The sequence below is a fragment of the Bos indicus genome, chromosome X (genome assembly GCF_029378745.1).
Source record: "Bos indicus isolate NIAB-ARS_2022 breed Sahiwal x Tharparkar chromosome X, NIAB-ARS_B.indTharparkar_mat_pri_1.0, whole genome shotgun sequence".
Lineage (NCBI taxonomy): Eukaryota > Metazoa > Chordata > Mammalia > Artiodactyla > Bovidae > Bos > Bos indicus.
In genome coordinates, this window is record NC_091789.1 from 69,815,301 (window position 1) to 69,836,541 (window position 21,241).

The 21,241-nt window shown below is 39.9% G+C and overlaps 1 protein-coding gene and 1 long non-coding RNA gene across 4 annotated transcripts in view; one reads left to right on the plus strand and one right to left on the minus strand.

The window, feature by feature from the left end:
- LOC139181260 (uncharacterized) overlaps positions 1–16,987 on the minus strand; it is a 113,857-nt gene extending 96,870 nt beyond the window's left edge. Inside the window, exon 1 of the long non-coding RNA XR_011565278.1 lies at positions 16,292–16,987. This is a non-coding gene — a long non-coding RNA (uncharacterized lncRNA). The remainder of the gene's footprint in view (positions 1–16,291) is intronic.
- PLS3 (plastin 3) overlaps positions 15,458–21,241 on the plus strand; it is a 96,837-nt gene continuing 91,053 nt past the window's right edge. Inside the window, exon 1 of one of the 3 annotated variants that reach the window (XM_019955923.2) lies at positions 15,458–15,580. The gene's annotated coding sequence lies outside the window, so the exon portion shown is untranslated. The remainder of the gene's footprint in view (positions 15,581–21,241) is intronic. The other 2 variants (XM_019955924.2, XM_070784176.1) reach the window with 2 other exon arrangements.

Genomic DNA, 21,241 nt, shown 5'->3' on the forward strand with positions numbered 1-21,241 from the left:
ATTTTAAATATTCTAAGATAAATTTTAAAGAAGATAGATTCCTGGATAACTGGCTGTAGTCTGGCATATCCATTCACTTTGGGCATCTTGGGGACTCCAACACATAATCATATGTCATTGAGTGGTAGGAGAGGCTGGTATTCATATCTGGATGTAAAGGAAGTACTGCCAACACTTTGCAGTCTATTACCTATGCCTCTCTTCTTGCTGGGTGTTCGACTCTGTTAAAAGTTGAAACTTACACTGCTCTAGAATGACTATGTCATGCACTTGATTAAGCAGTACCTGCTTCAATCAAAGTAACAAAGAAATTGGAAGTGATAAATAAGCCTAGAATCTGCTTCTCAGATTTGGTGAAGGGAAAGGGCTTACTCTCCTTTAACGAAAGAGAAGGACTTTTGTATACTCAAAAATAAGGAAAGGGAGAAATGAGAATAAGAAGGCAAACTAGATGAAGACTTTCCACTGTGGGGCAGAATGACCTGTAAAGTGACCTCTTTGCAGACACTGAATTCACTCTTGTTGTAAATAATTTACTCCAGCTTCCCCAGGAATAATGTAGTGACTTTCATGCCTTTTAGAATCAAAGTAATTAATTAATGAAGGTAAAAGTGTTAGGCGCTGAACTGTGTCCAACTCTGCGACCCCATGGACTGTAGCCCCCCAGGCTCCTCTGTCCATGGGATTCTCCAGGCAAGAATACTGGAGTGGGCAGCCATTCCCTTCTCCAGGGGATCTTCACTTACCCAGGGATTAAACCTGGGTCTCCTGCATTGCAGGCAGATTCTTTACCATCTGGGCCACCAGGGAGAGAGCAGACATAAAAGAGGAGTCCAAATGAGAGATCTTCGCTTTATAGGACCTGTGCAGGTCATTGTCTCAAAAAACAGCAAATCACCTCTACACTGAGCTGCTTTTGGGTTTTCCTTGCCTTCCCTTGCTTCCTTGTCAAGCCCTCATCTTGGATTTGATCCTTAAAACTTGGATTTTGCATTTCTTTTGATTGACAAGGGTTCCTGATCTAGGTCAGTCCCAGTCCTACTTTTGCTCTGTAAGTGAAAGGCTTTGGAGACCCACTTACACCCAACCTGCTATCTGACTTTAGCCAGTACAGTATTGTTGTTGTTGTCTTCTCTTCACCAGGAAACTGACAGTTGGAAGGGACTCTACCCTGCTAAATAGCTTGAGTTAAGGCAAGGTCACTGGAATGCATCAATCTGTAGCATATATGCAAAATCACACTTAAAACTGAATTACATAGAAAGACTATAATCCTCCAAATGTCACTTGGTAAGGTAACTTTAAAAGGACTTTGAACAAACCAAAATATTATGGCAAGTTGTTTTGCACCTGTGAGCCTCTGTTTTAGTGAGTGAAGGGGATGGTCTATAATGTGCCTTCCAACACAAAAATTCTATGATTTTCATTATCCAGCTATTTTAGTTTGTAAATTTGATGCTTCAGGAGACCCTCTATTAAACAAAATTAAAGAAAATGTCAGCCATATGCTGAGTTTTGTTATTAACACATTTATTTTAGAATATATTTCATTTGTTTAAAACTACCTCCCTCCAACACATAATGATTTATATAACCCAGAATTAAGAGTTCATTAGGTAAGACAAGTTGGGCTATAATAGTGCATTTTCTGGAAAATTTGATAAATTAGGCCTCTGTCTATATCCTGCCTAGAGGGTAAACTGAAAATTTGTTATTTTGTATTTGTAATAACAACTGGTTTGACTAAGCTTTTCACTGAAATTATCCTATATTTTAATATCCCTTAGAATATAGCCTGAAAACATTATTTGCTTATAGTCTTCATAGTCCTGAAATATCTATGTTACTAACCCTGGACATCACCTAAAATATTATTAAAGAGGAAGACAGAGTTACACTCTTTCTGTTTCCATTGGCATATATTTCTATTTCATGGGTCCACTGACTTACTCTTCAAAGTTGACAGTGTCATTTGGTGGAAAGAAAGCACCATGTGTAACATTATAAAAATAAATACATGCTACTATACACAGCTAACATTAGATTCTTCATAAGTATAATAAACATGGCTTTTTATCAATGAGATTTACCACTAGTGGGCTAATCAATTTTCCATGAAATTGATGATTTTAATCAGTTGTGCTCCCATGCTTTATTTCTTGGGACAAAGTATAGTGAACATTTCCTGTAAGATCCTATGGTTCTATTTACAGGCTGTAAATGTGAATGTATTCACACACTGTAAGATGGAGATCTATCTCTTCCCCACCCCTACACCTCCCAACTTCTGCATTACCAGCCAAATGATATTGGGAAAACATTACTAAATTCCATAAGCCTTAGTTTTCTCATTCTAAAATGGGGATAATAACACTTCCATTCATGGAATAATCATTAGCCTTATATGAGATAATACATATAAAGTTCCTAGTACAAGTCCTGCCACATAGAAGGAGCTCACTAAGGGATAGTTGTGCGTGGGTGCTCAGTTGCCCAGTCAAGTCTGACTCTCTGCTAGTTGTCATTTTTTCCCCTTGATGGAATTCTGCCATTGTGATCACATTCAAATTTGAAAGGCGACAAAGAAATGAGAGTAGAATACAACTATCCATCAACTGCTTGGTATTAAAGATTGTGAAGACCTAAGATTGTAATGTGCAAAGGGTGCTAATTTCTGTCTTAATATGTTTCATATCTTCAGTCATGAACCAATTCTAATGTAAATACATACACCCCTTTAAGAATACAACTCCACCTGGATAGCAAGTCCATATTGGGGTAAGCACAGGAACCCAGACAGTCAGCAAACTAAGTTGTTTCAGTCCCAGCCTTGTTTTTATAAATAAAGCATTACTGGCATATCACCAAGGCCATTTGTTTATGGCCATTCTCTATGGCTGCTTCTGTACTCTAACAGCCAATTTGAGTAGTTACAACAAAGACTATATGGCCTGTATTCCAAAAATACTTACTATCTGGCCCTTTATAGACAATGTTTTTGACTCCTGACCTAGAATATTCCTAGGAGTCTGATCGCATTTCACATGATATCCTTTCCTGAAGATTCCCAAATATATATTTTTTTAATTTAAAGCTTAGTTTAGTTCTAGATCTACTCCATTACAGCACTAGATGAGTTGTATCTTACAACAACAGTGCCAATGTGTAAAAGGGAACCCTCTCTGAATGGACAGGTTTACACTCTACTTACACCTTTGTTAGGCGACCCTACGATACTGACAAATAAACAAACCAGTGGATATACTCTTGGTCCTGAATTATCAAAAAGATGTTTGTTGGTTCAAATGAAGTTTCTGTGACATTTTATAAGGAAACTCTTGGCTATTTAGACCAAATGTACAATTATCTTTCTGATGGCAATTAGTTACGAAAACATTTGCATGATTTAATCCCTAAATCAAATATAGTCACAGGATTACTTTAACCTTTCTAAAAGTATCAGAGGAGAAATACATCATTTTTTCTTTTTTGTTATCCAGGTTCTGTTTCTGGCTTATTTGATTTGTTAAAATGTTTCTGCAATGTTTAAATCTCTTTTGTAGTAAATTAAAGCACTTTGTCCTTTGTCCTTCTTGCAATGACAGTGACAGACAAGGGATCATTCTAAATAAGATGTAGATGACTTATCTTTCAAGGTCCTTTTGATTTCTGAGTTTAGTTTGTCTCTTGCAATATAGATCTTTCCTATACTTGTATACATGATATATCCTCACTAGTGTGGTTTTCATGTGCTTCAGCAGCCTAATTGTGTCACTCTTTTTTAAATACCAGTTTTATTGAGCTATAACTCACAATACCATACAATTCACCTGCTTAAACGGTACAATTCAATGGGTTTTAGTGTACAGAACTGTGCAACCATCAATTTATTTTAGAACACTTTCAAAGCTGCAAAAGGGAACCCCATTAACAGTAACTCCCCATTTTCCTTCAAATCCACTGATCCCCACCCCAGCCCCCAGCAAAAGCAAATCTACTCTTGGTCTCTATGGATTTTTCCTTTTTGTACATTTCAGATAAATAGAATTATATAACATGTGGTTTTTTGTAACTAGCTTCTTTCATTTAGCATGATATTAATATTTTCAAGGTTCACCTATGCTGTAACTTTGTCAATCTCTTTTTAAAGTCACATTTTGCATGTTTAGTAAACATAGACTCAAATATTTATAGCATTTAACCAATAACCTATGTGGTGAAAGCTCTTTTTTCTGTCCCTTGACCCACCCATCTGCCAGCAAATAGTTATAGCATTTAAAAATACTATTATATTCTCTCTCTCATACACTAACACAGATACACACACTCTAATGCACACAGAAACTTTTAAATTCACCAAAATCTGGCAAACCTATTGGAGAATCAAACAAACAGGAATAATAGGCTAAGGGCTTCCCTAATGGTCCAATAATTAAGATTCCACACTTCCACTGCAGGTGGTGAGGGTTCTAGCAAAGATCTTGTATGCCCTGTGGCACTGCAAAAAAAAAAAAAAAAAAAAGGCTAGATGTGACTGCCTCTTTAGGAGCCTGATTAGTGGCATGGAAAATTATGGATAATCCCTGTGAATTGGGGGATTTACAATTTATTCCAAGGAGTCTCTAGTATACCTTTGCCAGGCCCTTCTCATAGGAAACCTCCAATATTTGAAATACACTCTGGTGAAGGTTTAGGTTGGATATTTCATTCAAAAGAATGCTTTTATAACCCAGACATATGAAATGGTGAAATCAAGATATATACGTGAGCCAGTGCACTCACCTCTCTTGCCCTATAATTTCAGGCATGTTCATTTTTCCTCTAAAATCAAAATGTGATATATTCCAATTAGTTATGTAAACCTCATGGAGGGGGGAGTGGAGATTAATATGACTATGTCTAAAGTACCTGAGAACTGCTGTAACTAAAACCAAGACCTTCTGTAATTTGCAGTTTAATCATTATACAACAAGATTTGGAAGTCCATTCAATCTCTAAGTTTAGCAAATACTTTCTCTCTTAAATAGTTTAAATAGGTGAGATCTCAAGCAATCATCTTTTCGTTGAGGTTATCACTGGGCCTTTAGGATAGGCAAATTTGAAGCTCTTGTGTTGCCTATGAGGAAGCAGGAGCCCAATCCCAGAAATGACCCAGAAGCCATCCCTTTTGTTTCTCTCCAGGAATGGAATGCCTGTCCTTTCCATTTAACCTTACCAAGTCTTATGTATCTTTTAAAGACTAACTCAAGTCCTATTGTATAAAAGATGCCTTCTCTGATTACGTTAGCCCAATCATTTTCATTCTTTTCAGAATTCCTACAGCATCCTTTATATATTCTATCTTGAATTATTTTCTGATTATTTTACATGTTGCTTTTGCTACTCAGTCATTATTAGGCTATTAATTCCATCTGTGTTGAGACCATACTTTTTCTATGTGGCTTGTAACATTGGGTGGGCAAAAAGTTCATTTGGTTTTAAGTAAAAATTAAAGACATTTTTCATCTTCTCCAAGAACTTTATTGAACAATATATTCCCCACACGAATAAACTTTTGGGTAAACCCAATATTTAATACAATGTTGAGAACATGATAGACACTTAAAAGAATGCTGCTAAGTCACTTCAGTCGTGTCTGACTCTGTGCGACCCCATAGACAGCAGGCCACCAGGCACCGCCATCCTTGGGATTCTCCAGGCAAGAACAGTGGAGTGGGTTGCCATTTCCTCCTCCAATGCATGAAAGTGAAAAGTGAAACTGAAGTTGCTCAGTCGTGTCTGACTCTTAGTGACCCCACGGACTGCAGCCTACCAGACTTCACCATCCATGGGATTTTCCAGGCAAGAGTACTGGAGTGGGGTGCCATTGCCTTCTCCGAATTAAAAGAATACTGTGGACTGATTACATTTTTAGCAGACAGTCAAAGTTGGTGGCGGGGGGGGGGGGGAATTTAATTTTGAGGATTTCCAGTGATGATAATGATCTTCATTGACCTTATATAATAGAAGGTTAATGTTGATCAAATATGTCTTAATCCAGTAAAGACGTCATTAGGTTTTTGTCTTTTTTGTGTATGAGTTAGTTTCTTTTTAAAATTTATTTTTAACCTTTATGGCAGAAAGTGAAGAAGAACTAAAGAGCCTCCTCATGAAAGTGAAGAGGAGAGTGAAAAAGTTGGCTTAAAACTTAACATTTAAAAAACTAAGATCATGACATCTGGTCCCATCACTTCATGGCAAATAGATGGGCAAGCAATAGGAACAGTGACAAACTTTATTTTCTTGGGCTCTCAGGAAGGGTGGCAGTGAGGAGATACCCCTTGTCCAAGGTAAGGAGCAGCAGCTGAACTTTGCTGGAGCAGCTGTGAAGAGATACCCCACGTCCAAGGTAAGAGAAACCCAAGTAAGACGGTAGGTGTTGCAAGAGGGCATCAGAAGGCAGACACACTGAAACCATACTCACAGGAAACTAGTCAATCTAATAACAGTAGGACCACAGCCTTGTCTAATTCAATGAAAATAAGCCATACTTGTGGGGCAACCCAAGACGGGCGGGTCATGGTGGAGAGATCTGACAGAATGTGGTCCACTGGAGAAGGGAATGGAAATCCACTTCAGTATTCTTGCCTTGAAAACCCCATGAACAGTATGAAAAGGCAAAATGATAGGATACTGAGGGAGGAACTCCCCAGGTCAGTAGGTGCCCAATATGCTACTGGAGATCAGTGGAGAAATAACTCCAGAAAGAATGAAGGGATGAAGCCAAAGCAAAAACAATACCCAGCTGTGGATGTGACTGGTGACAGAAGCAAGGTCCGATGCTGTAAAGAGCAATATTGCATAGGAACCTGGAATGTCAGGTCCATGAACCAAGGCAGATTGGAAGTGGTCAAACAAGAGATGGCAAGAGTGAATGTCAACATTCTAGGAATCAGCGAACTCAAATGGACTGGAATGGGTGAATTTAACTCAGATGACCATTATATCTACTACTGCAGGCAGGAATTCCTCAGAAGAAATGGAGAAGCCATCATGGTCAACAAAAGAGTGCGAAATGCAGTACTTGAATGTAATCTCAAAAACGAGAGAATGATCTCTGTTCGTTTCCAAGGTAAACCATTCAATATCACACTAATCCAAGTCTATGCCCCATCCAGTAATGCTGAAGAAGCTGAAGTTGAACGGCTCTATGAAGACCTACAAGACATTTTAGAACTAACACCCAAAAGAGATGTCCTTTTCATTATAGGGGACTGGAATGCAAAAGTAGGAAGTCAAGAAACCTGGAGTAACAGGCAAATTTGGCCTTGGAATACGGAATGAAGCAGGGCAAAGACCAATAGAGTTTTGCCAAGAAAATGCACTGGTCATAGGAAACACCCTCTTCGAACAACACAAGAGAAGACTCTACACATGGACATCACCAGATGGTCAACACTGAAATCAGATTGATTATGTTCTTTGCAGTCAAAGATGGAGAAGCTCTATACAGTCAACAAAAACAATACTGGGAGCTGACTGTGGCTCAGATCATGAACTCCTTACTGCCAACTTCAGACTTACATTGAAGAAAGTAAGGAAAACCACTAGACCATTCAGGTTTGACCTAAATCAAATCCCTTATGATTATACAGTGGAAGAGAGAAATAGATTTAAGGGCCTAGATCTGATAGATAGAGTGCCTGATGAACTATGGAATGAGGTTTGTGACATTGTACAGGAGACAGGGATCGAGACCATCCCCATGGAAAAGAAATGCAAAAAAGCAAAATGGCTGTCTGGGGAGGCCTTACAAATAGCTGTTAAAAGAAGAGAAGCAAAAAGCAAAGGAGAAAAGGAAAGATATAAGCATCTGAATGCAGAGTTCTAAAGAATAGCAAGAAGAGATAAGAAAGCCTTCCTCAGCTATCAATGCAAAGAAATAGAGGAAAACAACAGAATGGGAAAGACTAGAGATCTCTTCAAGAAAATTAGAGATACCAAGGGGATATTTCATGCAAAGATGGGCTCAATAAAGGACAGAAATGGTATGGACCTAACAGAAGCAGAAGATATTAAGAAGAGGTGGCAAGAATACACAGAAGAACTGTACAAAAAAGATCTTCATGACCGAGATAATCACGATGGTGTGATCACTGACCTAGAGCTAGACATCCTGGAATGCGAAATCAAGTGGGCCTTAGAAAGCATCACTATGAACAAAGCTAGTGGAGGTGATGGAATTCCAGTGGAGCTATTTTAAATCCTGAAGGATGATGCTGTGAAAGTACTGCACTCACTATGCCAGCAAATTTGGAAAACTCAGCAGTGGCCACAGGACTGGAAAAGGTCAGTTTTCATTCCAATCCCAAAGAAAGGCGATGTCAAAGAATGCTCAAACTACTGCACAACTGCACTCATCTCACACGCTAGTAAAGTAATGCTCAAAATTCTCCAAGCCAGGCTTCAGCAATATGTGAACCGTGAACTTCCAGATGTTCAAGCTGGTTTTAGAAAAGGCAGAGGAACCAGAGATCAAATTGCCAACATCCTCTGGATCATGGAAAAAGCAAGAGCATTCCAGAAAAACATCTATTTCTGCTTTACTGACTATACCAAAGCCTTTGACTGTGTGGATCACAATAAACTGTGGAAAATTCTGAAAGAGATGGGAATACCAGACCACCTGACCTGCCTCTTGAGAAATCTGTATGCAGGTCAGGAAGCCACAGTTAGAACTGGACATGGAACAACAGACTGGTTCCAAACAGGAAAAGGAGTACGTCAAGGCTGTATATTGTTACCCTGCTTATTTAACTTATATGCAGAGTACATCATGAGAAACACTGGACTGGAAGAAGCACAATCCGGAATCAAGATTGCCGGGAGAAATATCAATAACCTCAGATATGCAGATGACACCACCCTTATGGCAGAAAGTGAAGAGGAACTAAAAAGCCTCTTGATGAAAGCGAAAGTGGAGAGTGAAAAAGTTGGCTTAAAGCTCAACATTCAGAAAACGAAGATCATGGCATCCGGTCCCATCACTTCATGGGCAATAGATGGGGAAAGAGTGGAAACAGTGCCAGACTTTATTTTTGGGGGCTCCACATCACTGCAGATGGTGACTGAAGCCATGAAATTAAGACACTTACTCCTTGGAAGGAAAGTTATGACCAACCTAGATAGCATATTCAAAAGCAGAGACATTATTTTGCCAACAAAGGTCCGTCTAGTCAAGGCTATGGTTTTTCCTGTGGTCATGTATGGATGTGAGAGTTGTACTGTGAAGAAGGCTTAGCGCCGAAGAATTGATGCTTTTGAACTCTGGTGTTGGAGAAGACTCTTGAGAGTCCCTTGGACTGCAGGGAGATCCAACCAGTCCATCCTAAAGGAAATCAGTCCTGAATATTCATTGGAAGGACTGATGTTGAAGCTGAAACTCCAATACTTTGGCCACCTGATGTGAAGAGTTGACTCATTTGAAAAGACCCTGATGCTGGGAAAGATTGAAGGCAGGAGGAGAAGGGGACGACAGAAGATGAGATGGTTGGATGGCATCACTGCGTCAATGGAGATGAGTTTGAGCAAGCTCTGGGAGTTGGTGATGGACAGGGAAACCTGGCGTGCTGCAGACCCTGGGGTCGCAAAGAGTCAGACATGACTGAGCGACTGAACCAAACTGATAGTTGAATCACAATGTTGTGTTAATTACTGCTGTACAGCAAAGTGATTCAGTTATACATATATATATATATATTCATTTTCATATTCTTTTCCATTATGGTTTATCGTAAGACATTGAATATGGTTCCCTGTGCTATATATTAGGACCTTGCTGTTTATTCTGATTTTTTTTTGTCTTTCTTTTTTTTTAAAACAAGTGGAAATCTGAAAATACTCTTGGACATGTCATAATTATTTATGAAAACCTGCTTGTAAGATGATTGGCACGTTTTAGGAGACATTCAGATTCTTAGTAACCTTTGAGGTTTGAAAAATATTTGAAAGTACCTATTTAAGGAATTAACACATATGCTTATATATGTGTATATTTTGAGTTGGAAAAATGAAAACACCCCTCACTTAGTAAACAATGAAGACAACTGCTCAAATTTTTATATTCTAGATCAAGAATTTTCCAGCTCTACCAAGATTTTCTCCATGTCTAATATTTTAACGGTAAAAAATCTTTTAAAATTCCACTTAATTTTTTTAAAATTCCAGTTTCACTGTAATGTGAAATGTCCACTCTGTGGACATTAAACTGTTATTTTTAATAAGATGTGACATGTTGAATAAAAAGAATAACTGATGATCCATCCAAGAACCTAAAGTATCATAACACTTCTAGGTAGGAAGTTAGGTATGAGCAATGAGGGATGGCTTAGCAGAAAAGGATGTAAGCCAATCTCTAAACCCCATCCCAGACATATCTAGGAATCCTCACAGATACGGTACAAAAATAACCACAGAGAGTTTTCCAACTCCTGCACATGCTACCCTAGGCACACAGTAGATACAAACTAACTTCTTAATGTATCAGTACAATAGGGCTGATACATTGATGACATGTGCAATATAGCCGTTTTTATGTAACTTGCACTTGTCAATCAACCTTGAGCCTAGCCCATTTGCATTCCCTTTCCCTATTGGTGGTGGGTACCAAGCCCTATTTTGCACAAGGCAGATCCAAGAGGAAGAGATGGGGAGTATAAAAAGAGAAGCCAAGAGGGATCATAGCTACTCCTTTGGGGCAGCCCACTCCCATGTCTTGGAGGTGTAATATCTGCTGTCTGTTTAATAAAAGATCTATCTGCTTGAGCTGTAACTGAGCTGTAACCAGCCTGTTGTTTTGAATCCTTATTATGACAAGACAGGAGCTGAGAAATCCTGCCTGCTTGAGCTGTAATTAGTCTGTTATTCCAAATCTGTTATGACAAGACAAGAATTGAGGGAGATAAATAAACCAACCTGACAACATGGTAAACAATTATCATATAAATCATAAGATGAAAGAAAAATAGATTGGTTCCTGGAAATGAAATGATACATTAAGAAGTAATTAGTTAAAAAATAGATTGGTACATAATCATACATTTAGACACTGAGAAAACAGTCAGATGAATTAAAAAAAAATTATTTAGTATTGAATTGAACACGAATCCTTAGTTCTTACTTACACAATGGTTGTATAGTAAAGCCACATTTTAGTAGACCATAAAAAGGAGGTATATATATATATATATATATATATATATATATATAAAAGAAGTGGATAAAAAGGAAAAAATATAATTTGCCCTAGGAAAATTTCTGGAAAAAACTCAGACTATGTGCACACAATAAGTTGTTTACTGAGCAGAGCGTTCATCAGAGCTATAGGAAAAAGAGCAAAGAAAGGATGTTCTCGTGGAAACGAGGAAAGAAAGGTAGACTGGATAAAGATAAAACCTATGGGGAAACTTGGATCCTCCTATGATATCAAAGGAATACAGGAAGAAGAAATGATTTTTAAAATTTTGTGATGTTGATTTTAAGTTATTACAAAGACATGTGGGGCTGACAATTGGAGATGGAAGCAAAGGGGAAATATTTAAGCTATTAATTCAAAAGATCTGTGAGAGATTTAGGTATAGAGCCTTTTGTTTTTGTTTTTACAAGAATAGAAACATAAAATATCCATTAGTTCAAAACCACCTACTGAACTCCTGTGTGCTCGGTGCTATGCATGGTGCTGTTAAGGTGAGTTAGAACTCAGAATATTATCAAAAAGATAAGAAACAACAAGTGTTGGAGAGGGTGTGGAAAGAAGGGCACACCCGTGCACTGTTGGTGGGAATGTAAATTGGTACAGCCACTATGGAAAATAATATAGAGATGCCTCAAAACACTAAGAATAGAACTATCATTCAATCCAGCAATTCCACTTCTGGGTATTTATCCAAAGAAAACAAAAACACTAATTTGAAAGATACATGCATTCATATGTTTATTGCAGCATTATTTCCAATAGCCACAATATGGGAAGGAACCCAGTGAAAGTCAAAGTTGTTCAGTCATGTCCAACTCTTTATGACCCCATGGACTGTAGCCTGCCAGGCTCCTCTGTCCATGGAATTCTGCAGGCCAGAGTACTGGAGAGGGAAACCATTCCCTTCTCCAGCGGAATCTTCTCAAACCAGGGATCAAACCCATGTCTCCTACATCTCCTGCACTGCAAGCAGATTCTTTATTGCTGAGCCACCAGGGAAGCCCACAATGGAATATTACTCATCCATGAAAAAGAATGAAATCTTACCATTTGTGGCAACATGGATCAACCTGGAGGATATTATGCTAAGTGAAATAAGACAGGCAAAAACAAATACCATATGATTTCACTTATATGTGAAATCTAAAATAACAGAACAAATAAACAAAACATAAATAGGCTTAGAAATACAGAGAACAAACTAGGAGTTGCCAGAATGGAGGGGCATGGGGGAATGAGTGAAACAGGTGAAGAGGAATAAGAAGTACAAGCTTCCAGCTATAAAATAAATTTCATGGGGATATTATGTACATGTATGGAATATAGTCAATATCGTAAAAACTTTTGATGATAACTGGACTTGTGATCATCTCGTAATGTATAAAAGTATCAAATCAACATGTTGTACCCCTGAAACTAATATAATTTGTTTGTTAATTATAACTCAATTTTTAAAATATGAATAAGATTCAAAAACCTGCCTTTGAGCTTCTGAAAGAGACCCTGAAGATCATCTGTGCAAGATTCTTTTATATGGATAGAAAAAACTATGAACTTTGGGTTACTTTGTGAATGATTCTATATGTCTTAAACTGACAGTTTGAAAGATCAGAATGAAATGCAGTTTTATTAGAGCTTTGAGTCCAAGGCCCCTTTCCTAGAGCAAAACACTAACCTCTGAAAAGAACTTTTAGATTTTGGGTAACACAAAAGTAGCTTAGTTACATCAAAATAGCTATTTTAGGAATTTTCATTAAAATGGAGTTCTACTTGGATTTTATTGTTGAGCTTGTTAAACAGGAATCTCAACCACCATCCAAATAGGGCATGTTTTATCTGTTGGAAACTACGGAGGCAGTGAGATGTAGTGCTACTGTCTGGGCACCCCCATGGCTTTGAAATTATGACCACTGAACTTCTAGTAAAGTGACATTTCTTGACCACAAACTCTTGTTGAATTCTGACATCCTTAGTGTTAGTAAGTAAATTAAAGCTTATGTAAAGCTCCTATGTAAGTTTTTTAACAAAACAAAACAAAACAGGAAAGCCTAAATAGCATATCCTTAGGATTCTTAATATTTTGACTTATTCTAAACTCTAACACTTGAAAAATATACTAAAATAGAATACTAAGGTAATTGAGACAAATATACCTATTCTTGAAAATTTAGCTTGAAGAGTCCCTTCATACAGACATTCTAAGTCTGTAAATTTAAGTTTTAAAGCTGCTGCTGCTGCTAAGTCACTTTAGTAGTGTCCGACTCTGTGTGACCTCATAGATGGCGGCCCACCAGGCTCCCCCATCCCTGGGATTCTCCAGGCAAGAACACTGAAGTGGGTTGCCATTTCCTTCTCCAAAGCAGGAAGGTGAAAAGTGAAAGTGAAGTCGCTCAGCCATGTCAGACTCTTAGTGACCCCATGGACTGCAGCCTACCAGGCTCCTCCATCCATGGGATTTTCCAGGCAAGAGTACTGGAATGGGTCACCATTGCCTTCTCCCAATTTTAAAGCAGGTGGACTGTAAAGCTAGGGAACTCTACTCAGTGCTTGTGGTGACCTAAATGGGAAGGAAACCCAAAAAAGAGGGGATATACATATATGTATAGCTGATTCGCTTGGCTATACAGTAGAAACTAACACAACATTGTAAAGCAACCAAACTCCAAAAAAATTAAATGAGACTGGAAGCTCTTCAGGAGTGATTTACAGACAACATAAAATGTAGAAAACTAAAGTACTGTATCAGTGTATCTAGAAATTTTGTGTAAAGAATTCCAGAAACCATACCAAACCTTGGGCTATTACTGAAAATTAGAAATCTCATTTTGGAGCCTTTTGTAAATGTGTGTAGCGATAGAGTGCACAGTTCACACAATGTGAACATATTGAAACTGGTACTTTTATGCTGACCCTAGCCTGACCCAGTACAAAATCTCTCACACCAGAAATTTAATATTTCTGAAAGCTTGATGATTGCCCTCTCATTTATTTTTCACCTTTCTGTGCCTTTCATATGTTCTTCCAGCTGGTTAATTATTAATTAATATTTAACAAGGCTTTTTCACAATGCCAATTCCTTCTCTGCTAGTATAGCCTTTAGGCAGTATATGAACTCTCCTTCTATGCCCATTTAAGAAGCCAGGACACTCACTATAGGTTAATTTCTCTAAAGAAATCCAGAACAGCAGATGAAGGGAGGTTTCCTCGACAAGACCATTCAATGTTTCAGGCCACTCTGAATTTAGTAGATTTTCCTAGTGCATATAAAATGAAATGGATTTGAACCAACTTAAAATTCTTAAAAAAATTTCCAAGCACACATTGCCTGAACAAAATGGTTGCGACTGAAACGGGAAAGGGCTTAGCCTTTCGCTTCTTGTGCCACAAGCCAGTCTCTTGATTCCAAAGACTGGAATGCAGATAAGCAGGGAAAACCTCAGCGCACGGTAATGAAAGAGGTCAGCTATGACACAGAGGCCAAGAAGAAGAAAAGATACTCTAGGAAGCAGGAGTATGTCTCCAAGTTTTCTCTGGTGAAAGGAGATTGATGAGAATTGACATCTGTTTACAGTCAACCAACTGGAACCACGTAACTTTCACGTCCCTCCCCACCTCCACCCCTCACTCCTTTCCACATGGACAAACAGACCACACAGGTGATTTTGGCCAACAATGTACTTGGCATGAAACCCAAAACATGAGAGCCTCTTCCTGTCCATGTATCTGCTCCAGAGAACTAGTTAGAAAGGGAAGATTGCTGAGGTTTTCCCTCTGCGTTGCTCCGCACCTGAGCTGATTGGAGCCGAAGAGACTACTGATGTATACTAGTAACGTCCCTTCCCACGTCCAGATTCGTTTTATGATTCTAGGTTGAAACTGTACTCTCCAGACTTAAATAGGGTCTTGGTAACGTTCAAACTCTCACTCCCACATTCTCATCTTTTCATGTATTGTACACGGTTTTTGAGAACGTGGTACCCCAGCCAGGCCTTGAGGACTTCTAGTCTCTTCGGAGCTAGGGAAGGGGAGAAAGGGAGCAGAGGACCAATCTCCGCTCCCAGCCGTAGTTACAGTCCCCATCCCTCCAAGGCGCCCATCCCTGTGCCTTTTGTCCCAACACCCCACCCAGATGATGTGACAGGCTCGTGGCCCAATCCCCTTCCTGGTTCCCAGGCCGACTGCTAGCACCACCCGAGCCAATGGCGGCGGCCGAGGGGCGGAGGGCCTGGCAGAAGGGGCGGGAGCGCTGGCTTTAGAACCACAGCCGCAAAGATTCCGAGCGGCAGAAGTTGTCTGAGTGCGTCGGGCGGAGACAGTTGGGCCAGATCCGGTACTCTGCGACTTTCTGTAAGTGCTCTGCAGGTACAGGAGGGCACGAGGGGAGCAGGGTCCCTGAGCGTGGGCAGGAGCGGGTCCAGAAGAGAGCATCTCCAGGAACCTCGGCGGGAACATGCCTGGCACGGGGGGCGGGGGCCTGAGAGGGAGGCTGGAGAGATTTCTGTCCCAGCCTTGGGCGCCAAAGCGACCGTTCGCAGCAGGGATGGGTGGGAATGACCTAGTGTTCCCCCTGACTGCTACCCGCCGCAGACACGTTTTCTGACGTTCACTGGGGGAGATGGTGTTTTCTCAATAGTTGCTCTTAACTTGTTGCCAACCTTGGGCTTGAGTCCTTGACGCCAACCCTTGCCCTTCTTCCCTTTACCGGCGGCGGCCCCGAAGTAGAAACCCAGCGCCTAAACTTCCCTCGATCGTCCTTCTCCAGCTACTGCCACCCTCCTTCCCCCGCCTCCGCCGGCTCCGGACTCAGGAAATCCCGGAGCTCGCCGCCTGCTACGCCTCCAGCACCGGCTCGCCCGCCGCCGGTGACCTCGCAGGCTCACCTCGGCCCCCGGCTCCGCGGGGTGCGGTGGCCCAGGGAGAGAACGAGGCTCTGGTCGCCTGCCTTCCGCCTGCTTCCCTGGCCAGTAGCGATCGCTTAGCAATCGCACCGCGTCTCCCTATGAGTAAGCACTTTTTTCCTTTCAGTAGCAGGACATGCCCATGCCATTAGGATAGTACCTTTCCGTTCTTCACTCTCCCGATTCCTCGCCGCCCCGTCTGCTCTTTTCTCAGCTCCTCTGGCTCCGCACCCTCGAGCGCAGACGGTCCCGGCGGCTCGGGAGACAGTCGAAAGGGACGGTGGGAGAGGGGCAACAGCCCCCTTCTCCCACACAGCTGCACTTGCCAGTGTTTACTTTTCCGCACCCGCAGTACTTAGCGCCCTAATGAGCGGCGGGGCTGGGGGGCGGGGAACGCCGACCACCCGCGCCCTGGCTTCTCGCCAGTCCCAAAGTTGCCGCCGCCGCCGCCGCTGCTGCTACTGGCTTTAATGTGCTGGCGGCTCCAACCGCCGGGCTTCTGGGCAGAAGATCCCAGCCTGGGAGGTGGAGTGAACTTAAGGCTTTAAGATACTTCCCGTACGCGACGCTTCTTGCTCCACACCTTATCTTCACGACATCCCGGTTGGTGCTCAAGGTTGAGTTTAGAATTAATTCTCCGTTTAGGATCAGATAGACAGGATGCTGGGGGTACTCGACTTGTTACTGGGGATGAGGGTGGGGACTGGGAAGACAGCTTGGCAGGCCGCACAGTAGGTACCTAGGTGAAATGAAAAACTACTGAGAGATAAGCAGATAGTCCGCTTTATAAGATGTCACAGTGTATTTGGGCGCCTAAACTGGATCCTGAAGATGCAATTTAGAGCGAATTCCAACATACTGGCGGACACATGCCAATTGGCATCACGTGCCCCAAGTCTCTGATGCCCCTGGGGTCATGATCACATGACTTCTTTTGACTTTAAAACTGGAATGTAATGGCTGAAGTCCATTTTCCCAAAAATACGCGACCAAAAAGGGGAGAGGGTGTGAACTAGCCTCTACTCAAGGGAATTCTACTTGGATGTGGATGAGGGGAACAGAAAGGGAATTTGGTGCTCAGATTTTATCCAGAATAAAAACAGAAGCTGTTTTTAAAATAAGGGCTTGAAATATGTTTGTGCTGGGATATATGTCTCCCCTGTGGCTCTTCAATCTAGTTACAGCTTTTCTGAATTTTAAAAATATCTTACTAATTATTTCCTGGGAAAATTGTCCTTTTATTCACCCCCTGTTTCATTCTGAAATGATTGATTTGAAGCCATATCCCATAAGATAGTGTTTTCCCATAAGATAGTGTTTTTAAAAAATTAGGCTTTGTCCATGTACCTAGGTCTGGCCTATATTCCAGTTGAACTGTTCTCTATATTAGGCATCTGCTTGAAAGTGGTGGATAATCTCTTGGCTAAAATTAACCATCAGTTACTGTGGTTTGAAATTGGATCAGAAATAAGGCACAAAAACAGTGGACACTAAATTTGAGAAATGGAGCTGACTGGGTTTGTGCCTCTCAATACTTTAGCAGAATAATGAGATGCCACAGAAACAAGTTCTGTAAGGACCAATACCCACCCAAGTGACCCAAGTTAAGACTACTGTTGGAAAACCGTTACGGTTTTTGTGATTTAGATTATGTATTGCAGAGTACAGAAATGGGCAGCAGAATCTCTGAGGTCAAGAGTTTAAATGCTTTACTTATTTACAAAAATGGATCCAGTTGACACATATTCAGTCTTGAAAACAACTAGGGCAGCTAAAAATGAAACTGGAAACAGTTAAGAGATTTTGACTTTGTATGCTTTAGCCAAAAACCCTTTGTCTACGTACTGCAGCAACCTCTGAATGACTTGAGCACTCCATTTTCATGCTGTGCATGGGTTTCTGAGCCTAAAAACTAGAACAACTTTAAAGCACATAGCTCTGACCGCTAGGCTTAACCTGGCAGCGCAGATTAGCTGGAAGTGGACTCAAGCTGCACCTGAGTTCATTGGGAGTTAAGGACACACTGCTAGATAGACCCCCCTAGTGGAAGTGAGGTGATAATATAATTTTAGATTGAACTAATAAATATTTAACCTTAAAAAAAGAAACAGTACAACTATCCAACTAGGTTAAAGTGGTAGGGAGTTAAGTTCTTTTTAAAATAACATTAACTCATGTCAAAACAGGATCCTCACTAGGCTCTCTGTCCACAGTCTTTTGTCTCGGAGGTGTCCACTTGTTTAAAACTACTGACTTCATTTTTCAGTGGTATGGTCTTATGAACCCAGGCTTTCATCAAAATTAGAGGATTATGAGTCTAATACTTAATTTCTATTGTTAGATCTAGAAGGTGATCAAACTCTTTGTCTAGGGTGGGAGAGCCAAATAAATTATGCTTTGCCTCCATGGGGTCGCAAAAGAGTGGGACACTACTTAGCAACTAAACAACAACTTGATTTTACACAGATAATCAACACTCAGGTTGAAGGAATCCAATCTGATGGCATCATTTAGGGTCAGTTGCTAAAAATGTCTAGGCTTAATACATTTTGGGTAAAAGGATTAATTATGACTAGTGAGTAATATTTGGGTTGAGATTAAGTTTCTTCTACAAATGGTTACAAGTACATTAGACTTAACTGTGACTATTTATACTGGCAGAATGTCAGTATCCAAGGCACTATCAGGAACTACATGGAAATTTTTGTTGTTCTTCAGTCATGTCCGACTCTTTGCGACCCCATGGACTGGCAAGTCAGGCTTCCCTGTCCTTCACTGTCTCCTGGAGTTTGCTCAAATTCATGTCCACTGAGTCGATGTCTCTCCAAGGCAAACAGTGTGACTGTTACTGAAAAGAAGTGGGTAGTAGCTTCACCATGGTGTTTGAGCACTAAGGAGATTCTTTTTGGTGAAACTGACAGAGAAAAGAAAGGAAATCCACTGCAATTTTTCCATATTCTGTTTTAGGCATTTCTGCTTGCCTATCCAAGAAATATACTAACATAATAATATTCTTGGCACATATGACAAATTTGTGAATTTGCTACTGTGTGACTAATGTTATTTCTTTAAAATATAGACCATTTCTGTCATTCCTTATCAGAATTTATCATAATCTAGGTGGAATGTATATGCAAAACTGTTTGTTTTTGCTGTTTAGTACAGATTCCAGAAGTAGCAGATATAAAATTGAAAACAAACATCTAACATCTATCAATACATGACGACTTGGGTATCTGTTTTTGGAATCACTTTGTAATTGCTCATGCTGTTTTGGTGAATAGTAATCCGGGGGGAAAGTTTGATGTGTGAAAATAATAAAACTCAGTTTAGAAGAAAACAGCTAGATCACATTTTGAGTCTATATAATTATTCTAGGGAATGACATACCATATAATGTATGTTCAATGTGTTGGTGGTTTCAAAAGTTTTTCGGATACATTATACTGTTGGAAGATCTTTTAGATACCAGTGGTCATGACTCGCTGTTTTTAGTTATGAGAGAGCTTTGGTTAAAATTATGGTATAGAAATATTAAAAATAGTCTAATCATGAAATGTCATTCTCAGGAAAAGATCTGATAATACTTGGGCCAACTGGTAGTTATGGAGGTGACAGTTTCCAAAATTTTAATATGTTTAATAACATTGAATTTGCCATATTCTTAGCACTTGAAAGACAAATATTGCTGAGTATAAACTGTTTTAGGGATGAAAAAGTATTGCTGTTAAATGAAAATTGCAACGGTAAGGGGGAAGTATGTTGGACTTCCTTCAAAAGAACTAGATTCTAGACATGGTTCTGCCACTGACTCGTAATTTGACTTTGAGAAAGTCACTAAAGATTATTACATTATTATATAACATTGAGTACATATGTGTGCCAGACACCACACATTTTCTCATTTATAAACTGAGGGCATGGCTCAAGGACTTTGTGTCTTTTATATAGAAATAGTATCGCTTATTTCAATTTTATTTATCAGTTGATTTGTTTGCCAATTTTAATGCAACTATATTGCATGCTAAGTTGCTTCAGTCATGTCCAACTCTTTGCTACCCTATGGACTATAGGGTGCCAGGTTCCTCTGTCCATGATATTGTCCAGGCAGGAATACTGGAGTGGTTGCCATGTTCTCCTCCAGGGGATCTTCCCAACCCAGGGATTGAACCCTAGTTTCTTATGTCTCCTGAATTGGCAGGCGGGTTCTTTACCACTAGCACCACCTGAGAAGCAACTGTATTTAAGCTAAATACCTTGTTGGAGAATTGGTGACTATATAGGAAGATGATCACTGGTGGCTTATGCAGTGACTAATGTTATTTCTTTAAAATATAGACCATTTCTGTCATTCCTTATCAGAGATTTTTGGCACATTAAACTTTCTGATTTTATATTGTAAGAAAGCTTAATTTTTCTTAGCAGTCTAGAAATTGGTTTGATGATAAGGTGGTAGTGTTGTTTACTGGAAAAAACTCCAGGGTCTTTTAATCCTCTACAGTTCGCACAGATAGGCCATCTTAAGTAAATTATGGAAGTTCTCTGTGTTCATATCTGGATTTTACTTTATTTGTAAACCATCTGTTTCCGATCTACGTATTTCACAGGGATGCTGAAAGGATAAATGAGCTATGTAAACCTTGGCTCTTCAGCAGACAGGTGCTATATAAATTCAAAGCACTGTAGTAGTATATCATAGAAGCACCAAAGTTTTAACAAGAGTTTACAGAAATAGAATTCTCATCACTTAAGTCTTGCTACATTTTTACTTGTCTGTAATAGTCTCCAACCATCCACTTTTACAAGCTAAGGAGAAATAAAGCCAGACATAATAAAATGAAAAATAAGAGAAATGGTTGATAACAAGAGCATTAAGCCCTATACATGTAATACTTTGTTATATTCTTTTCCCTCAAATATTGTGCCAAGTAGCCGTTAAAGCCATTAATGTGGTGTGGGTTTTTTTTCTTACTTTTCCCAAGCAACTATAGAGCAGAATTTTGGCATTCATTGCTAAAGCTTACAAAGCACTTTGGCTTATCATACTTCATGTTTTTTGATTGCCTGTTATAGGAGGTTTTGTGTAAAACTGCGCATGAAAAATCAAATG